The 20113-nt window shown below is 46.2% G+C and overlaps 1 protein-coding gene across 4 annotated transcripts in view; it reads left to right on the forward strand.

Annotated features, from left to right (window-relative positions):
* Positions 1-1567: 1567 nt before the first annotated feature.
* The window catches only part of DAG1 (dystroglycan 1), a 70512-nt gene continuing 51966 nt past the window's right edge, over positions 1568-20113 (forward strand). Inside the window, exons 1-2 of one of the 4 annotated variants that reach the window (XM_040445367.1) lie at positions 1568-1688; positions 9061-9119. The gene's annotated coding sequence lies outside the window, so the exon portion shown is untranslated. The other 3 variants (XM_040445364.1, XM_040445365.1, XM_040445368.1) reach the window with 3 other exon arrangements.

Consider the following 20113-nt stretch of genomic DNA (forward strand, 5'->3'; position numbering starts at 1 on the left):
CAAAAACTTGGGGCGCCTGGGTGGCTCAGTGGGTTGACCATCGAACTTTGGCTCAGGTCATGATCTTGTTTTTTGTGGGTTCCAGCCCTGGGTAGGGCTCTGTGCTGACAGCTCAGAGCCTGGAGCCAGCTTCAGATTCTTTTATTTATTTTTTATTTTTATTTAATGTTTTTAAATGTTTATTTTTAAAAGAGAGACAGAGAGAGAGAGAGAGAGAGAGAGAGAGAGAGAGAGAGAAATGAAGCAGGTTCCAGGCTCTGAGCTGTCAGCATAGAGCTCAATGTGAGGCTTGAACTCACAAACCACAGATCATGACCTCAGCTGAAGTCGGACACTTAACTGAGCCACCCAGATGCCCTCTGCTTCAGATTCTGTGTCTCCCTCTCTCTCTCTCTGCCCCTGCCCTGCTCTCCCTCTCTCTCTCAGAAATAAATATTATTTTTAAAAAATCTTAAAAAAAAATCAGACAGGTATGTGTATTTCAGAGATGAGACTTTCCTTTCAGCTCTCTGAGATTTATTTTTCCTAGACACTCCTTAAGGAGGAGAAAGCAGGGGAGACCCAGACTTTTCTGGATGCAGGGAGGACCCCCCGGCAGGCAGCAGCCAGTTCTGTGTTCAGAATGTGCTCTCTGACAAAAGTGTAGGCTTGGAATTCCAGCCTGGACACAGGCCCAGGAGGGAATGGACATATCCTGACTACGGTTTGGTAGCGAAACAGAGTAGAGCTCACCATAAGTCCCATCCCAACCCATCCAGTAATTATTCAGGTCCAGTGACTGTCAGGTCTGGGGACTTGGGGGTAGGAGGCCATAGGTAAACCCTGGGGGGAGAGCAGCTTTAGGACCCTCCCCTTGAAGGGAGGAGGACCTCATCGGTAACCTCCGCTCCTTATTCCCTCACCCCCTGAAAGAATGCGGGCCACAAGTAGCGAGTGACCAGCGCCAGCGGGTCAGAGCTATTCCTGGCACCAGGAGAGGCAACGGATTCCGGAGTTCAGGGCGGGGGGAGGGGACGGGGGTCAGGCCTGAAGCGTTTCCCGGACGTCCTCGCGGGAAGGGTTAGGCCTTTGGAGAGCGGCCAGCTTCCCGCCCTTCCGGCCCTCGCCTCAGTTTCTCCATCCGCGTAAGGGCTACGCAACAGGGTAGTCATCCTTAGCAATTTAGAGGACGCTTTCTGATTGTTTTCATGGCTTAGAAATACCTCTCGATTTGCGTTCCAGGGAAATCGGAGGGCCAAACGATAGGTGGTCAGTTGTGGCAGGGCCAGTTCTCGAGCCTGACCACCCTGGGTCGGTTGGGAGCGTCTCAGAGGCCCCAATGCCTGAGGTTGGCGGGACGCCCCTCCCCCACTACCAGCCCAGAGGGCTGGGGGCAATCCGGACGGGCCGGGGCGTGTCCCGGGGACGGACGCTACTGGCCGGGGGCAGGGCTTCCAGGATAGGGCGTGTCCTCTTGGACAGGGGCGTGGCGGGCCAATGAGCGGAGCGGCGCGGATGAAGGCGGGGCCTGTGCGCGGGTGCGGCGCGCTGCGGGGCGGCAGACGCAGGCAGAAGCGGGCGTCGCGCGGACTGCCGGTCGGCGCCGCGCGGAGTTGGCCGCGGGATTGGCTGCGGCACTCGCGTGTCAGGCGGTTGCTAGGTTCCGGCCGCGCGCCCCGCCCTCGCGCTCGGCGCCCTCTCACCGCCCGGTACGTGCTCGCGCGGAGGCTGCGGTGCGGCGCTCGCGCTCCTCGGGCTCGGCTACGGCAGCGGCGGCGACGGCAGCTTGGCGCCGAGTCCCCGGGGAGCGGCGGCGGCGGCGCGGCGTCTTGCGGCCGGGAGGAGCAAGCACCTGCCGCGGCCCGCCCGCCGGCGCTCGGTGAGTGCGCTGCCGGTCCACTGCTGCCGAGCTTAGCAGCCCAGGCCCCTATCCCCGTGGCCGGCCAAGCCTTCCGAGGAACACCTGCTGCTGCTCGCGGTTTGGCCCGGGATAGGGACACGGTCGCGGACGTCCTTGCGGGTGAGGTAGCGGCGCGGCACGGAGAGAGCCGCCCCCCTCTTCTCGGTGTCTCGGGCGAAGGCTCAGGGCGTTCCGCGGCCGGGCCCGGGCTGCTTGCCGCGGCGATGGGCCAGGCCTCAGCCCGGCCCGCGCTCCGGGGAACGCGGGGCCTGCGCGTTGGCTGCAGGCGTGTGCGGCCTTCGGGCCGCCCCCTGGCCCTCCAAAGAGGGTCGCGCGGCTCAGTTGGGTGGAAGCCTGAGGATGGGGCATTGACCCCCCCGCAGGAGGCGGGGAAGGGCGCTGCAGCAGCTGGTACCTGAGCAGCTCAGAGCTTTGGGGTCCCCCCTCCTGCCCCCGCCTCCACACACACTCTTGAGCTTCTTTGGGAGCCGCTTGTCTTTTCACCTTTTTACTTGGTGTTTGGAAAACCAGATTCACCCGCGGGTGTATTTGTAAAGTGTCTCCAGAGAAAATGCTGTCTCTGCTTAGAATCCTGCTATAAATTCCAAGTTAATTTCGTACAAACTCAAGTGCTGATTAAAAATGGATATTTTGTTCTCTATGACATGTGAAGCTTTTAGATTTGTAAACCGACTTCTGGATTAGTTTTAATGATGATCGTGAAGTTTGCCTTGGTGAAAGCTAGAGCCTGGGACAGCAAGCACGTTTATAGCCTAGAGTTCTAACTTAGGAGCCAGGCCTGCCATTTCCCTAAATAAGCAAGGAGAAACGATTCCTGGCATGGAACCCAGATTCAGTGCAGGGAGGGTGGTGTTTATAGGACAGAAGTCCAGATAAAGAGTTAGATGTGCTACCAGGTGTTTTGGAGTTTGTGTAGATGGAATATTGTAACTTTATCAGGTTGTTCTATGCTTAGTGCTCAGAGATAACGATACTTTTGGAATGTCCCTGTTTTAAAAAGGATTCAACCTTGGAGGCATAAAAGTCTCTAGTTGGAGTGTGGAGTTGAATTGGACTTTGTTTGCTGTGGAGCCAAGGCATAAGAGTTCATGGCCTGTATGTTTAAAGGAGGCAGAGGAGCCATTTCTTGGAGAAATCAGATTTGAGGAGAGTATGATGCATAGTGTGAACCTATTCAAAGCCTGTGGGATACTGTATGAAAGGAAGAGTAAGCAGTACTATATAAGCAACAAACACCTGGTTGGAACATGAAAGCTCTTGCAGATATGAGCTGCGGTTGAAAGAGGAAGAAAGCAAGTCTTCCCTGTTTTGAAAAGTTGATTTGACAAAATGCATTCATTCATTTAACTAATATTTGGCTTCACTACTTGCCTGGTTTTGTGGTAGGTTCAGGGGACCCATGTAAAAGCAGCTGGCTCTGCCCTGAAGGAACTCCCGTTTCAGGGACAGTGAGGATTAGGGAACCAATGATTGATAGTATCTGCCCACTAAGTGTGCTCACATGGTGCTTTGAGAGCCTGAGGAGAGAGGGAATTCCTAAACCGAGCATTGCAGGGCCAGCAGGAATTAGCTGGGGGACAGCAAGGTCTGGACACAGGGAACCACATGTACATGTGCTCCTAAAATAGCACCTGTGAGTTCTCCAGCTTGGCAAGTGGGAGCTATAGGCCTTTCTTGTGCTCAGGAGTTCAGACTTTATACTCCGGGTGCAGAAGCCTGAGAAGGCTTTTAAATTAGTGGAGTGGCATGGTTCAGACCCATGTTTAGAAAGATCTTGGCTGGTGACTACATAGGTGGTGCAGGGAGGGGAGGGGTTCAGGAACTCTGGTCGTGAGGTCAGCCAGTAGAGGAGAGATGAGGAGGGAGGAGGAGCCAGCTGAGAGGCTGAAAAGGTTGAGTAGAGGGAATGCCAAGCTGGGGTTGGTGGGGGTTGGGGTGGGGGAGCAGGTAGGAGAAGGAACCTGCATTCAGGAATGTGTGGGTCAGAAAACTAAGCATGACCGAAGATTTAACTATGTCTTCTGCAAGTTTGCTGGTGTCTATTAAACATTGAGAATGATGGAGTATGGTGGACCCTGGGGCCACTTTGACGGAGATTGGGAAAGAAGAGGCATGGCATTTGATTTTTTTAAAAACTTTCTCTCTCCCTTGAACTTAGGGCATTGCATTTCCTGTTCTTGTTGTATTGATTTTAGAGTAGAGGTGTGTTCATTCTTGTTGATGCAGAGGAGAGTATGTTCAGTCCTTTACTTCACAATTGTTCAGCCTTTCTTGCTTTCTAGGTTAGCGATATGATGGAACTATATGAGCCATAGTCAAAGGTTCTGGTTCTGTTCTGTGTGCACCATTGCTAATGGTTATAAGAATCCTTTATATTGACTGTCGAAACAGAGTCACAGATGAAGGAATGTTCCCAAGGTCATACAGCTGTCATGTGGTAGAGTCACAGGTGGCTATGCCCACCTGCATTTGTGTTGTATCAAACTGATAATGGTAGCCTTGATTGGGTGCTTCTCTGGCGAAGACCAAGCCCAGGTGTCTGGTGGTAGGCACAATGCCAGGGTGATATGGGAGAGTTGGTCAGGGACTCCACACAGAATTCCAGGAACATACTGTGAGGGACCATTCTTAGAAATCAGGGTTTGTCTGAGCCTTCCTGGGCCTGTGCTGGTTGCTCTGGGCACCATGCTGAAGTAAGCCAAGGATCTTGGGTCTTAGGCTGGCAAGGGCAGACTTTAGGGGAAGACTTCATTTGAGCTGGACCTTCAAGAAAGGTTAGTGGTTTGATTGGTGAAGGAGTTGATGGCAGGAAGATCACAACTCTGGAAGGAAAAGAGGTGGAACAGAGGCAGGGCGTGGGAGAGAGAAGACTGGCCACCTTTTCTGTATGTTCTGGAAGGTTGGGTTGGAACCAGAATGCTACATGGAGGAATTTAGAGTTATGTAGGAACAGGGATCCTTGAAGGTCTTGGAGCACAGCTGTGGTGGTTTTATGAAATGAGCCCCAGGATGCCTGGCTGGCTCAGTTAGTGGAACATGCGACTTTTGATCTTGGGGTTGTGAGTTCGATGGGCATAAGTTTACTTTAAAAAAATTTATTTTATCAGGGCGCCTGGGTGGCTCAGTCAGTTGGGCATCCGACTTTGGCTCAGGTCATGATCTCACGGTTTGTGGATTTGAGCCCCACGTCGGGCTGTGTGCTGACAGCTCAGAGTCTGGAGCCTGCTTTGGATTGTGACTCTCTCTCTCTCTGCCCTCCCCCCCTCTGTCTCTCTCTAAAATAAACATTAAAGAAACTTATTTTATTTTTCAATAATTCTTTTTTTTTAATTAAAAAAAATTTTTAACATTTTATTTTATTTTTTTGAGAGACAGCACAAGCAGGGGAGGGGCAAAGAGAGGGAGACACAGAATCCAAAGCAGACTCCGGGCTCTGAGCTGTCAGCACAGAGCCCGATGTAGGGCTCGAGCTCATGAACGTGAGACCATGACCTGAGCTGAAGTCAGATGCCTAACTGACTGAGCCACTCAGGCGCTCCCCCCCCCCCCCAAAATTTAGTTTTTAAATATTAAAGAAGAGAAAGTTAGTTTCCAGTATGAGTTTGGAGACTGGACTGGAGGCAAGTTGGTTACTGCTGTGTTCCAGTAGGGAGACAGGGGACCTGAACAAGAATAGTGGTCAGCAGGGGAATGAAGGGGGAGAAAGAAGGTTCAAGATGAGTCAGTTCAGCAGACATTAGGGACCTGAATGGTGCTGGTACCATCAGGGATTTACCATTGAGTAGAAGGGGCAGAAGGTGGCAATGGAAAGATGGAGGAGTAAGGCAGCATCAGCTAAGTACTGGTGAGGACTTGCGAGAATCGGAATAAAGAGGGGCCCTTAGACTGCCAAAAGGGGAGAAGGATTGAGTCTGTGGCAGGCAGGCAAGATGAGGGGCTGTTCTTGGGTGAGCTAAAAAAGGTGGAGGAGGTAAAGACCAGGCTGTGCCTAAGGACCAAGGAGTAGATAGGCTGGAGCCAAATGAAGTATCCCTTGGGGAAAAGTGGGGCAAAAGACTGACCTGAAGGCTGAGGTAGGTCAGTAGGGTATCTCTGGAAGTTCTGAGTGGGATAGTGCTTGTGTTCCAGTTTTGACACAGGTTGCAGGGGGTGCAATTGCTGGAGGTAGAAAGGGTGGTCAAAAGAAATGGCGAGGAAGGGATGTACTTAGGGAGGAGAAACCATGATTTGTTGACCCACTTGGTGGGTAGGGGACTAGTGTGTTTTAAAATGTCTACAGTTTGGGAGACTCAGAATCATAGCAGGGATGATGTGGCTTTTGGCTGGATTCATTGAAAAATTGTCATTGACTTGCAGACTTGACCTGCGCAGGGCAAACTAAAGGTAGCCCGTGATAGTGTGAAGTTGATCCCCCTTTACCTTGCTTGCCTTTTTGAGTTGAGTTTATTTTGGTCATAGCCTTCTTGATAAGAGGTGTACAACTAGCCTAGTGGAATGGCAAGTGGTGATAGACCCATTTAGTGGATGGGTAAGAATAAGAGTGAGGCCTTGTGAGGTTTTTCCTAGCCTGTATAGGAAGTCAGTGATGAGAAGTTTGGTTCAATATGCAGGTCCTCTGGGTGTGTTGTTTAGATTGGAGCCACTACAGAGTGTGACTGCTTGGAGGCTAGAGGCTTCCAGAGTATTCAGAGAAGTAAGAAATGCTGGTTTCATTGCGGGGGCCCAAATGGGGACTATAGAGTATTGAACTCCAAGGGAACTCGAGTGAGAATAAATTCAGGTAGTGTGTTGTTCTTCAGTGTGTCCTGTGTATTGGTTAAGGATTTCTCTGTCCTTTTCTGGAGTTTTCTCTCTCCTCCCCATTAAAGAGTGTATCTGTGCCTTTGCCAGTGTTTCTGTGCTGTTGCTTCTTAAGCCTCCATCTTTTTCTGCTTTTTCTGTGTTGACATTCTAGGCCTGGAGTAAGGTGATAGTGGTTTTGAATACACAAGTGATTAATCTAGTTATTTCCCAGTGGGTCTTTTTGTGTCTATGCTTCTGGATAATAATTTAAAACAGTCTTCCTACGAGTCACATAACCTGCTTTGCCTTTTGACCGTTCTATTTCACTCTGATCATTAGTCAGTAATACTGCTCAGATAGCAATTTCTATAAATAGGATTTTAGAGTAGTTTACAAAATTACACCAGCCAGAGGGCTTAATTTAGCTTTAATGAATAGGGTTTCCTATTTTCCTATTTCTTGTGTTTGATAGCTAAGCATTTTCTTAACTTTGCTCTGGGTCTAGGCTGGAAAGATGGATGGGATGCAGTGGTACATAAACTGAAGATGTCTAAGTTGATGAAGCTGTTCTGTGTTCTCTGTTGGAGTAAATTAAATCTGAAAGAAACTTTAGCAGTATGCTGATTTAATTTATACTTATATTTTATTGTAATTAAAAATTTTGGGGGCACCTGGGGTGGCTCAGTCAGTTAAGTGTCCAAGTTTGGCTCAGGTCATGATCTTGCGGTTCTTGAGTTTGAGCCCTGCTTCGGGCTCTGTGCAGACATCTCAGAGCCTGGAGCCTGCTTCGGATTCTTTATCTTCCCTCTGCTCTTCCCCCACTCGCCCTCTGTCTCTCTCTCAAAAATAAATAAGCATTAAAAAAAAAAAATTAAAGGGACGACTGGGTGGCTCAGTTGGGTGGACATCTGACTTCGGCTCGGGTCATGATCTCACAGTTTGTGAGTCTGAGCCCCACATCAGGTTCTGTGCTGATAGCCTGGAGCCTGCTTCGGATTCTGTGTCTCCCTCTCTCTGCTCCTCCCCCACTTGCTCTCTGTCTCTCTCTGACTCTCAAAAATCAATAAGTTTATTTATTTAAGCAGTCTCTGCACCTAACATGGGCCTCGAAATTAGTACCCTGAGATCAAGAGCTGCATGCTCTACGGACTGAGCCAGCCAGGTGCCTGGGTTTATACTTTGGCTTTATTTTTTCTAAAGTTTATTTATTTTTGAGAGAGAAAGTGCACATGTGCACATGTGAGTAAGTGGGGGAGAGGCAGAGAGTGAGGGGGAGAAAGAGAATCCCAAGCAGGCTACTCACTGTCAGCGTGGAGCCCAGTGTGGGGCTTGAACCCACAAATTGTGAGATCATGACCTGAGCTGAAGTCAGGAGTTGAATGCTTAGCTGACTGAATCATCCAGGTGCCTCTATTTCTGTTTTATTTTTTTTTTTTAATTTTAATTTAAATTAAAAAAATTTTTTTTAATGTTTATTATTTTGAGAGAGAGAGAGAGAGAGAGAGAGAGAGAGAGAGACAGTGTGAGTGGGGGAGGGGTAGAGAGAGAGGGAGGCACAGAATCTGAAGCAGGCTTCAGGCTCCGGGCTGTCAGCACAGAGCCCGACATGGGGCATGAACCCATGAACCACGAGATCACGACCTGAGCCGAAGTTGGACACTTAACCATCTGAGCCACCCAGGTGCCCCTCTACTTCTGTTTTAAAAGCAGGCTCATAGGGGTGCCTGGGTGGCTCAGCTGGTTAAACATCTGACTTGGGTTCAGGTCATGATCTCACAGTTGGTGAGTTCAAGCCCTGTGTTGGGCTCTGTGCTGACAGCTCAGGGCCTAGAGCCTGCCTCAGATTCTGTGTGTGTGTGTCTCTTTCTGCTCCTCCTCGCTCGTGCTCTCTCTCAAAAATAAATTAACATTAAAAAATAAAATCAGGCTCATAGTGGGAACAATCAACTGAATATAAAAAAATCACTTTTATGGCTGACTTTGTCCTACACATCATGGGGTACATTTAATAGCCCTGAGGTTAAAATACCACTGTCTAAATTTTAGATATTGGAATTGTTTATTATAATTATTTTAATTAAGTGATCTCCATGTACAACACAGGACTCAAACTCATGACCTTCAGATCAAGAGTTGCATGCTCTACTGATTGAGCTAGCCAGGTGCCCCTATTGGAATTATTTCTGTCTTTGAAATTGTTTACAGTTTTTGGTACTGGTTTAATTCTACAGAAAACATTTAGTTTGTCACTCTTTGACAAAGAAAGGTGACTGATTGGTGGGGTGGGCAGGAGACTGAGTGGCATTCCCCACTTCCTTTGGTGTAATTCTTTTTTGGTTGTGGGCATTCACCAATATTGGATCCTTCTTTTCCTGCAGGGCCTCTACTCTTCAGGAAGATAAAAGACTTTTAAAGCAGCCTAGCACTAGAAGGCAAGGTAAGGTACTTGAAAAGAGATTGCTGCAAAAGAAAGATGATTGGGACTTGCATTCTTGGCAAAATGATTATGGGATTTTAAGACACTATAGTGGGGAAAAAGCTGTATCAAGTAATAAATATATCTAAAATAAGAAATTTTGAAAATTAAAAGAAAGGAAAAATCCTTTGTCCCCCAAGTTTAGTCTTTCTTTTTTTTTTTTTTAAGTTTTATTTAATCTTTGCACCACACGTGGAGCTTGAACCCACAACCCCAAGATCAAGAGTCTCATGCTCTTCCAACTGAGCCAGCCAGATACCTGTAGTCAGTCTTTATTTTATTTTTAAAAATTTATTATTTTTAAATTAATCACACCCAATCTGGGGCTTGAACTCAGAACCTCAGGATCAAGAGTTGCTTGCTCCACTGACTGAGCCAGCCAGGCACCCACTAGTCTCTCTTTAAATAGGAAATGCCAACCCATGGTACAAACTCAGAAAGTTCAAAAGGATTATGCAAGGGAAAGCTTCTACCCATCCCTTTAGTCCCCAGTTCTCCCTAGGAGCAGCCATTATTCCCTGAGACCTGGGTGTCTTCCAGAGACCTTGGGCAGCACTTTTACGGAGTTTAGGTTAGAGCATAGACTCCATTTTTATCCTGCTTTTTTCTTAGCATTATAGCATGAGCTGTGTTTTAGATATACAACATTTGTAATGGCTAACCTGTTCGTAGTTCTTAGATAGTTGTTTCTTATTTTGATTATAATATGTAATGTTGCTATTAACATTTTTGGGCATTAAGCTTTTTTGGAATCTTTTTTTTTTTTTAAGAATTTCATTATTTAAAAAAAAAATAATCTCTACACTCAGTGTGGAGCTCGAATTCAACCCAAGAGCTGCATACCCCACTGACTTTAGCTAGTCAAGCACCCCTAGAATCTTTTTTATCACCATATTAAATATAAAGCTTTTGAAAAAAGTGAGACATGACTTACAGTTTTGTAGGAGCACATCTGTATTGTAGGAGCACATCTGTAATGTCAAGTGAGGCTGGTTTGTATTCGTTTTTATTTTTAAGCATGGTGTATGTTTTCCCTGGTCCCTTTTCTGTGACTTGTATGGATATGTGATTTTTATAGCCATGCAGAGGCCCAGGCTCAATGTTCTCTGCCATTGGGCGTAGGTGTAGCCACAGATTCAGTCTTCCTGAGGCGGTCCCAGCTCTCAGATACCCTAAGTATAGGGGAGGGTGCCATCAAGGGGAGCTCAAGGACAAGTGAGACACTTGGAAGGATGTGTCATATTCAGGGAAACAATGACCAGTGCCCAGCTTAGCACTTGCTCTTCATTTCTATGGATGTTGAGTTTTTGTATGTGGAGTATGGGGATCTACAAACAAGAAGCATCTCTTACAGAGTTCTTTCTTTTTTCTTTAATTTATTATTATCAATAACATTTTTAATGTTTATTTTTGAGAGGGAGAGAGAGAGAGAGAGACAGGACAAGTGGGGGAAGGGCAGAGAGAGAGAGAGAGAGAGAGAGAGAGAGAGAGACATGCAGAGTCTGAAGCAGGCTCCAGGCTCAGAACTGTCTGCACAGAGCCTAACATAGGGCTTGAACCTACAAACTGTGAGATCATGATCTGAGCCAGAGTCGGGTGTTTAACCAATTGAGCCACCCAGGCACCCCGTATTATTATTATTTTTTAAAAAAAAAATTTTTTTTTTCAACATTTATTTATTTTTGGGACAGAGAGAGACAGAGCATGAATGGGGGAGGGGCAGAGAGAGAGGGAGACACAGAATCGGAAACAGGCTCCAGGCTCTGAGCCATCAGCCCAGAGCCTGACGCGGGGCTCGAACTCATGGATCGCGAGATCGTGACCTGGCTGAAGTCGGACGCTTAACCGACTGCGCCACCCAGGCGCCCCTATTATTATTTTTAAAGTAAGCCCTACACCTAACGTGGGGCTTGAACTCATGACCTGAGATCAAGGGTCACTTGCTCTACTGATTGAGCCAGTCGGGTGCCCCCAGAGTTCTTTCTAATAGTTGGTATCTAGGAGCACCTGGGTGGTTCAGTTGATTAAGCACCCAACTCCTGGTATTAGCTCAGGTCATGATCTCATGGTTGTGGGATCAAGCCCCACATTGGGGCTTGGATTTCTTGAATTCCTGCTTGGAATTCTCTCTCTCTCTCTCTCTCTCTCTCTCTCTCTCTCTCTCAAAATAAATAAGTAAACATTAAAAAAGTAATAATAGTTGGTATCTACTGAAATAGGTTAGTGGACTTGGAGATGTTTATTTTTGCAAATGATATGGTCGTTTCTATTTTACCTCTCTCTGTGCTGGGAGCATTTCCCTCCAAGCATCCTAGGGATTGATAAGGGATTACTTAAGATTCCCAAGGCTGTCTATAGCAGAAGTGAACCAGTTCTGCCTTGGTTGTCATACATGCCTCTCTTAATTAGCTCAGTTCTCTAGGACTGGGTTGATACTTCAGCCAATTTTTGCCAAGAAAAATCATACAGTGAATAATGGAATTCCAAATAGTATTTCCTTTTTATTTGGCTATTAATCAGAACCTGGGACACCATCCATTTTCTGGGCCCTTATTTTACTATGGAATGCTTCCATAAAACACACATCTCTCATCACTATAAATGTCACGTGTATACTCCTGTTTGGGCTGGTAGGTTATCTTTGCATCATAACTGCCCTGACCTCAGGGAGCCTTGCTTACTGGATTTTTTAATAGTGGAGACCAGCCTGATGAGTGGTCCTTGAGCAGGGGTGGGTTCTGCATCTTGTGGAAAATTAGGAAATGTAGAGAACTTTGCTCTACCTGTTATGTTAAGCATGCCTGAATAAGTGTCTTATATTTTTAGACTGAGCAGTGTTGGGAAGATTGAATTGCCTGAGTAGAGAAATTTGGTGGGAGGAGACTAGAAGAGAAGCTCTTTATTAAAGATCTAAAAATAGAATTCATTAAAGTCTCAAATAGATAACAGTAGGATTCCTGTCTTACTCTCTCCTCTGGATTTGTGCTACCAGCTTACCTGGAAAAGATCACAATATTTTGTCAGAAGGGTCAACAGCATAGACTTAAAATACTGTGTTTGCCAGTCTGAAGATGTGCTTTTTCCAGTTTTAAAGTACTTTAAAAAGCGACTGGATTCTTTGGCTCTGGGAAGAAATTCTTAGCAGGAAAAGTTGATTCTTTTCCTTGGAATGCCCGCCCTGAGCTGACAGGGCCTGTGGGGTCCCCTCTCCCTTCAAAGCCTTGAGTTTTTTTCCTTCTGGTTAGGCATTGATGACGAGAGAGGGGACTCTTGTGTAAGGCATCTAATTTGCCCATCTAATGCTACCTTAATCAGATGGGACCTCAGGTCTCCCTTCTGATTTTTTAAAGAGGGGTTTCTTTTTGAATCAAAAAGGTGGAAAGGAAAATGGCTGCTCATGTGCCTATGGTGCCCCAGGCTGCCTTTGCCCTTTTCCTCTGTGTGAGGGGGTGAAGGAATATCCTTGTCTCCCCTCTTCTCTCCTGCCATGAGCTTCCAGGGAGAATGGGGCTCATTGTGGGCTGTGCCTGCAGGCACAGTGTCAGGTCTGCTGTGGCTTCTGTCTGGTCTGCTGTGGTTTCTGGGTGCTGAGGGCCCAGCAAGTAGTCATTTCCTCACATGCTGCCCTGCTGTTCAGGACTGTTCTGAGGCATGGTGCTTGTGTTTTGTTTGCTCCTAGGTCTGTCCTCTGATTTTGTCACGTCTTGATAAACATTCTTGTGGACCCTTTTGCAGGCCTGAGCTCACTCTTGCAACAGATTTGAGGCCATATTTGGAGAGGCAGGCCTGCTGCTCCCAAGGGTGGCTTAGTGCCTGGTCACAAGAGGCTGGGCACTCTCTCCAGGCCTTTCTTATGTTTGGAATCCTCTGGGAAGCATAGGATTAATCCATTTGTGAATGAAATAGGCTTTAAATTTTTAAAAATTTATTTTGGCCTTCAATTGTATCTCAGTAAGGCTGGAAAAAATTTGTTTTAGCTTTAATCAACTATAGAACTTATTCAAGATGTGAAATGCTAGAATATGATTCTCCAGGTAGGGGAAGCCAGAGGGACTCAGCTTTTTTTTTTTTTTTTAATTTTTTTTTTTTTTTCCTCAACGTTTTTATTTATTTTTGGGACAGAGAGAGACAGAGCATGAACGGGGGAGGGGCAGAGAGAGAGGGAGACACAGAATCGGAAACAGGCTCCAGGCTCCGAGCCATCAGCCCAGAGCCTGACGCGGGGCTCGAACTCACGGACCGTGAGATCGTGACCTGGCTGAAGTCGGACGCTTAACCGACTGCGCCACCCAGGCGCCCCGGGACTCAGCTTTTTAAAAAACAGGTTTGTTTTGGACGTGGATATTCTCTCCTGATACCAAAGTGCCTTACCCATCAGGCGGTTTTTTTTTTTTTTTAATGTTTATTTTTTGAAAGAGAGAGACAGAGCATGAGTGGAGGAGGAGCAGAGAGAGAGGGAGACACAGAGCTTGAAGCAGGCTCCAGGTTCTGAGCTGTCAGCATAGAGCCCAGTGCAGGGCTTGAACTCACAAACCGCGGGATCATGACCTGAGCCGAAGTCGGATGCTTAACTGACTGAGCCGCCCAGGTGCCCCAATCAGGTGGTTCTTTTGACCCTAGACCAGTGTGTCCTTGGGGAAAAAAAAGTATGAGGTACTTCTGTTTTTTGTGAGTGGACAGATAGAGGCTGCTTCTTTTTCAGGGGTGTTAGTTTCAGATGGGGAGCCAGATGTATGGTCAGCTGTTGTGCATTAGCAGGTTCTGTAAGGATCAGGTGAGTGAGCTGGTGATCGTAGGAGGATGGAAAAGCCCTGGTCAGGCCCTCCTGGAGTTGGCAGAGGGCTTTTCTACATGAAGTCTATATGATTGCATGGATGGCTGCTAATTTTGTTCCTTTAAAACCCAGATAGGGAGATTATTCGGAATGGTACTGGAAAGATCATTTGAGTAAAAAAATTCCATTCTTTCCATGAAGCTTCAGTATGTCTGATTTCTTCGTCTTCTGTGGAAGTGTCCTCTGAAAGGAGCAGCTGGCACTGGCACTACCCTGGGTGTTTGCCTTCCTCCTACCTTTTGTTTTTTTTCTTTTATTAGAGGGGGACAAAATCTAGTCTATTTTATCCTTCTGACTGGGCAGAATGATAGGTTTCTTTTCTCTGTTTTAGGATTGGAGGTGGCGTTTTGTTTTTATCAAATAAAAGAATAAAACATACTTACCATGCTGAGATCACACTATCAATACCAGCACTTGTTATAAGAGGGTATTGAGTTCTAATGGAGAACTCTTCTTTCAGATAGTGCCTGCTCATACATAGTGTTTTGGGTCATGAGTTCCCAAGAGGTGAGGTCTACCCACTGAAGGTTCTTGCACTTTGGCAAGACCAGCAAGAGTTTGGCACAACCAGCAAGATTTTGGCACAAGTGTGATGAGGTTGGACAAAGAAAACTGAGTATTCTCAGCAGTAGAAACAGGGGCCTGAGGAAGGAACCTGTCAGATATACTGAGTCCCCTGGGACCCTTGCATCCTAATATGGCTTAAGTAAGGCCCTTGACCTCTCTGCTTCAGTAAAACTGGGACAGAGTATCCTTCCCATAAGCTGCTGAGAAGGAAATAAAGGTTGACTAGTAATGTTCCCTGTACTGTTCTGTAATGGCTACTTGTTAATATTACATTTATCCTTTTCCTTTCCGGTGTAAATTAGGACTCTGATATTTAACAAAGGCTGGTTATGTTTCTTAGGTTGAGTTACGGGTTCAGGGGTGTTTTTTTATTATGTTTCACAATTACAAATGTAATAGGTGATTTTAGATGTAGCTAGCATTTGATAGAATCAAACCTAGATACAAGCCCATTGGTACCTCCCAGGAAGCAGCTCTACCTTGACTGCTCACTCATCTGTGGGGTTTTGAGTGCTACGGTGTCTTGTTGGGGCGGGTGGTCCTTGGAGGCATTGGCCTCTGTCAAGATGAGTAAGAGGATGAAAATACTTTGAGGACCAAGGTCTCTCTCTGTTAACTAGACAGCCTTGTTTAGATTTTTTTTTTTAAGTAACCTCCACACCCAGTGTGGGGCTCAAACTCATGACCCAAGATCAAGAGTTGCATACTCCACTGGCTGAGCTAGCCAGGCGTCCCAACATTGTTTAGATTTTTAAGAAGTTTCTTCAGAGGTTGTTTGTGCCCAGGTTTGTTTTCTTGAATCTTACCAGTGAAGTAGAAGGAGCATAGGCTGACAACGTTGTTGCATGTGAGTTGAGTGACTGGAAGTGCTTTGTTTCTTTTTCTGTACGCTGTTTATATCTTTTCAAGCTATCAGCAGCAGTGCATGCCTTAGAGTGAAAGCCCTTGGTTTTCAAAGGACTAGATGTGTACTTATTTTTTCCCCTCATGACCATATGACCTCCTGACTGGGTAACTTATTAAACTTTGGCTTTGCAGCCAACTTGCATTTTAAGAGACCAGGAGTTAGTGAGTGAGTGCTCCTGGTTATATGTTGGCAGCAGCAGATTCTATACCTGGAACATGTAATTCAGTAAGCTGTAGGGTTGGAATTCTTTAGAACAGGAATTTTGAGGTGTTATTATAATTATTGTTTTGGTTAATAGGAACAACTTAGTATGGAATGCTTGAACCTTACTCTGTAAAGTCAACATCTCCCTGGAAACCAGAACTGTTTTGGGCTTCCTTGACTCCTAGAGGGACAAATTGAGTACAAATTCTTTGGGGTGTGATGGGGCGAGGGTACAACCAACAGTGCCGAACTTCTAAGCAGAGAATAATTTTCCTAAAGGTAAAAATCGGGTTCCAGCCTCCAAGTGATGTAGGTAGGCACTGTGTTTTATGATTCTGTGTTGGGTGGGAGCTGCCTCTGGGTTCCCAGTGGGGCAGTCTCCACATGATTTCCAGATACTGGAAGCATCTGGTTTCTGACCTTTGTGTTAGAGGCACATGAGGGTAGAGCTGTAGGCTGTTATCAGATAAGAAAATGACATGATACCACCAGAGGGGAGTTGAAAATAAAGCTCTAAACGCTCACTCTAAATCCTCTGATAGGCTAGAGGGGAAGCAGAGCCCACAGGGTTGCTCCCAGCCTGGGAGTAGTTCTAGACGGTGCTGAACAGGCAGTCCAGAGAAGGCCACTGTATAGGCTGATTCTCAATAGAATAGAAGAAACCCCAGTATTGAAGCAAGTCCATTTCTACTGCAGGCACTCCAGACTCCTTGTCATTTTGGAGGGATTACTGACCTTGGCAGTTTTATTTCACATTTGGGTCTGAGGTGGAGAAACCAGGACACCCAGTAGTGTTCATAGCAATGCCCATGTTCTTAAGCTGGTCTGCTCATGTAGGTTGTCTGAGGCACAGAAACTACACTCATATGAGATTATGGGTGACTGGAATATTTGTATTTTGTGTATATATTAAAAAAATTTTTTTAAATGTTTATTTATTTATTTTGAGAGAGTGAGAGAGCAGGGGAGGGGCAGAGAGAGAGGGAGAGAGAATCCCAGTCAAGCTTTGCCCTGTCAGCACAGGGCCCTTTGTGGGGCTCAATCTAACGAACCCTGAGATCGTGACCTGAGCTGAAATCATGAGTTGGACAGTCAGCCGACTGGGCCACCCAGACGCCCCTGTATATATATATTTTAAAGTGTTTATTCTGTGTCAGGTCCTTATTGTAAGTGTTTTACATGCATTAGCACACCTAATGAATCTATGGTTATAATTGGAAAAAGTTAAAGACAAAAGGAATTTGATTTAGGAAGTGTTTAAGATTAAATACTATTAAGCAGCCTTGTAAGACAGGCTAGCCTATGGACTGTGGAAAAGACTGTCAGCTGGCATTCAGTGGGCAGGCCCTGTTGGTGCTGGGTTTCAGTTCTTTCATTTGCAGGTGGTTTTTTAGTTCCTGTCATGTCCTGGGCACTGTGCTAGGCTCTGGGGATGGATCTAGTGATGGGTGAGACAGGTATGGGCCCTGCCCTACTGAGGCAAAAGAGGAAGGAGAAGTGAAGATTATTTCTTCTCAGTTGGTATTTTTTTAGAAGAAAGTGTTTTGGAGAGGCTGAAGGTCACACCCCCGAAGTGAGCATAGGCAGTCAGTATGCCTCTGATTCATCTTGGGGGGGGGGGGGCTAGACCCATCTCAGAGAGTGATATGAGGCATCAGGAAGAGGACTTTGGAGAGCCTGGGAGGCAGTTCTAGGTGATGATGATGATGATGGTGGTGGTGGTGGTGGTAGTGGTGGTATTTTTACTGTAGTTGACACACAGTGTTACATTAGTTTCTGTGGAAACTAATCACTGTGTACAACACAGTGATTGGATAACTGCAGTTCTAGATTATTTTCAAAGCCATACTGACATTTGGGCACACACAGGTATGTCTGTGACCTGTTGAGCCAGTTCCTGGCGCTGATGCCATGCCTTAGGTGATCCTGGTAGGGCCTGCAAAATGGTGTTTCAGAGATTGGCCGAAGTGAACCATGGAAGCCCTCTTGGTTTGGTAGCGATTTGGATAAGGATGTGGGGGGAATTTGGGGGTTAATTGAGGAAGCTGCAGGACCAAATGGGAGGGGGATTAGAGAAGATGAACCCTGGAAAGGAGAGGGGAGGGAGAAGATAACAGTGAGCAGAGGAACTTTGTTAAGTTTGCTCTGTTAATCCCCAAGTTGGAGGAGATGGGAGGCCAGGGGGACAGCAAGGGGTGGGATCTAGAAACCATTGTGGGGTCAAGTCGGCTAGGAGTAGGGATGGGAGACTTTGACCAGCCCTAAAATGATGGATTTATGGTGTAGATAGAGGTAGCTTCTGAACAGAAACTAAGGCAGTGAGGTTGGTCTAGGCCAGAGCTGAGGAATAGTGGAATCTGAAAGGCAGTGTTGGTGTGCTTTACCAGGGGAGCAAGTTAAAACCCTTCAGGCTGTGAGAGTCAGGAAAATCGGCAGTGGAAGGAGTAATGCCTGGAGGAGACGTGGGGATTTTTGGTTCCCCAGTTAAAAATAAACAATTTATCTCTGAGAACTGGTTGAGAGATGGATAAAGGAGCCACACAGGTGGCTGCAACATCAGCTTAATAACTAACAACTGTTGGAGAGCATAGCACCAGGGGAGTGGCCACTGGGGGTTCCTCATGCCGAACCCCAGAATTGGAGGTACCCACCTAGTTGGCTGTGGGGCTAACCTCTGTGTTCACCCTTCCTGTCTTTCTACATGTTCTGCTTTACACAGTCTTCAAACTCTTCCAGGGTTGGTTTGGTTTTATGATTATTTCATCTTTTGTTTGTTTGTTTGTTTGTTTGTTTGGAGAGAGAGAGAGGGAATATCTTAAGCAGGCTCCATGTTCAGCACGGGGCTTGACTGGGAGCTTGACATGGGGCTCAGTCTTAACGACCATGATAAGCTCATGACCTGAGCCCAAATCAAGAGTTAGATACTTAACTGAGCCACCCAGGCGCACCTGTTTACTTCATCTTATTGTTATTATTTTTTTTTTTTGCATTTTTGCAAATTCTTTAATATCTGGCTTGTAGAAGACAGCTGGATTCTTATATTGTTTCTGCATTCATTTTGTTGCAATATCACTTTACCTTATTAAAACTATATATGTATGTATATACATATATATGTATATTTATGTATATGTATACATATGTGTATGTGTATAATATACGTATGTATACTTAAAGTAGGCTCCACACCCGAGGTGGGGCTTGAACTCAAGACCTCGACATCAAGAGTTCTACCAACTGATGGTCCGCCAGGTGCCCCTAAAAATATTTTATTAACCTTTTTTTTAAACTTTACTAGTGTAAAATAAAACAAAAATAGAGAAAATAACCTCTCCCCCCCAAAAAAAAATATAGCTTAGTGAATTATAAGGTTAAGAAATAGAGCTTTGCTGGCCCTACCAGAGACCTCTTGGTGGGTCCCATCCCTGCTACAGCCCTCCATTTCTTACCTTCCAAAGGTGACCCCCAACCTGTTTTTTTGTATCCATTTCCTTACATTTATTTTTGGTTTTATCTTCCACATGTGTATCCTTAGGCACTGTAGTTTAGTTTAATTTTATCTTTTCTTTTTTTTTAAGTAAGCTCCACACCCAGCATGGGGCTTGAACTCACAACCCTGAGATCAAGAGTTGCATGCTCAACTGACTGAGCCAGCCAGGTGCCCCAGTTTTGACCATTTTTAAAACTTGGTATGTCTTCTAAGTTTCTTTAATCTACAGATTCCCCCTCTATCCCCTTTCCTTGCAATTATCTGCTGAAAACCCTGGACACTTAAATTTGTGGAGTCTTCCCACAGTCCAAATTTTTGTTTAAGTTTTTTTTTTTAATTTGTTTTTAATGTTTATTTATTTTTGAGAGAGAGAGTGTGAGCGAGAGCACGCACAAGTGGAGGAAGGGCAGAGAGAGAGGGAGACCCAGAATCCAAAGCAGGCTCCAGGCTTCTGGCTCCCAGCTGTCAGCACAGAGCCCGATTCAGGGCTCAAACTCATGAACTGTGAGATCATGACCTGAGCCAAAGTTGGACGCTTAACTGACTGAGCCACCTAGGTGCCCCTCCCACAGTCCAAATTTAGCAGATGGTGTCTCAGGGTGCAGGCCACCCATGCTCTTCTTTGCATTTCCTGTGAATCGATGACTGGATCCAAAGGCCGATCAGCCTCAGGTTTGGACCTTTGGCATGGCTGGAGGGCTGCTTTCCTCTTGTTCCACATTGCTCATTGCTGGTACCCAGAGCACCACTTCTGTGGGAGGACGAGGGCCTGAGGAGAGGCCAGGCCCAGCCCAGCCTCTCACTGGCTCTGTAGTCCTTGTCAAACCAGTCTCTCCAGAACCCATGTGACAGGTGTTGCAAGAGGAAGAGTCTGATGTCTCCTCTGGCTTAATTCACCAAAGTGGACTCACAGCAACATCCACCTCTCAGGCCCTCCCTTCCCTCTAACTCCC

The sequence above is a fragment of the Herpailurus yagouaroundi genome, unplaced genomic scaffold, assembly GCF_014898765.1.
Source record: "Herpailurus yagouaroundi ecotype Mexico unplaced genomic scaffold, PumYag 193, whole genome shotgun sequence".
Lineage (NCBI taxonomy): Eukaryota > Metazoa > Chordata > Mammalia > Carnivora > Felidae > Herpailurus > Herpailurus yagouaroundi.